General features: G+C 38.7%; 1 pseudogene; it reads left to right on the forward strand.

The window, feature by feature from the left end:
* Window positions 1-251: 251 nt before the first annotated feature.
* On the forward strand, window positions 252-408 carry LOC117287098 (annotated as a pseudogene).
* Window positions 409-713: the final 305 nt, after the last annotated feature.

The raw sequence follows: 713 nt of genomic DNA on the forward strand, positions 1-713 counted from the left end.
AGCAAAGTATTCCAGAAGAGGGAACAAAGTAAACCATCAACAATCTTACTTTAATTCATGTCACAGAATAAAATTTTTCATCTATGTAGCAAATCAAGAACCAATGTCTCTGAATGGATTGAAAGATATGAGGTATGTGGTATGAATAAAATGGGAAATTTTAAACAAGGTATCACCGAGGAGTGTAACAGGTATGATCTTGTCAAACACATACTGTAGAAATTGTCTACATACTTAAAAAGGAAGGGTGGAGCTTTGCACAGTGGCAGTATCGTAGCCAATGAGGTTTATCTGAAGCGCGATTATTGCTAATTAAAAAGGAAGGGTGGGAAGAGAAGAGAGAACTCCAGAAGAAAGTGAAGTCTTGAGCCATGCATGATGGCCCACACTTGTAATCCCAGAACTGGGGAGGCTGAGGCAGGAGGATCGCTGTGAGTTCGAGACCAACCTAGGCTACATAGTGAGTTCCAGGTCAGTCTCAACTACATAGTGAGACCCTGTCTCAAAAAAAAAAAAAAAAAAAAAAAAAAAAAAAAGTGAAGTCTTGGCCTTAATAGTTTTGCAAAGATCTAACCAAAACATGAATGGAAGAAGTCCATCCTCAACAATGGGCTTTCATAGTCTAGAAGTGATTCTTCTAAAGGGATTCACAGCTTCCCACTGTGTCAGTGTACCTATCTTTACAATTAATAAACATGCACTGGTAGATCGCA

Source organism: Fukomys damarensis, unplaced genomic scaffold (assembly GCF_012274545.1).
Source record: "Fukomys damarensis isolate Sample0158 unplaced genomic scaffold, DMR_v1.0_HiC HiC_scaffold_20, whole genome shotgun sequence".
Classification (NCBI taxonomy): domain Eukaryota; kingdom Metazoa; phylum Chordata; class Mammalia; order Rodentia; family Bathyergidae; genus Fukomys; species Fukomys damarensis.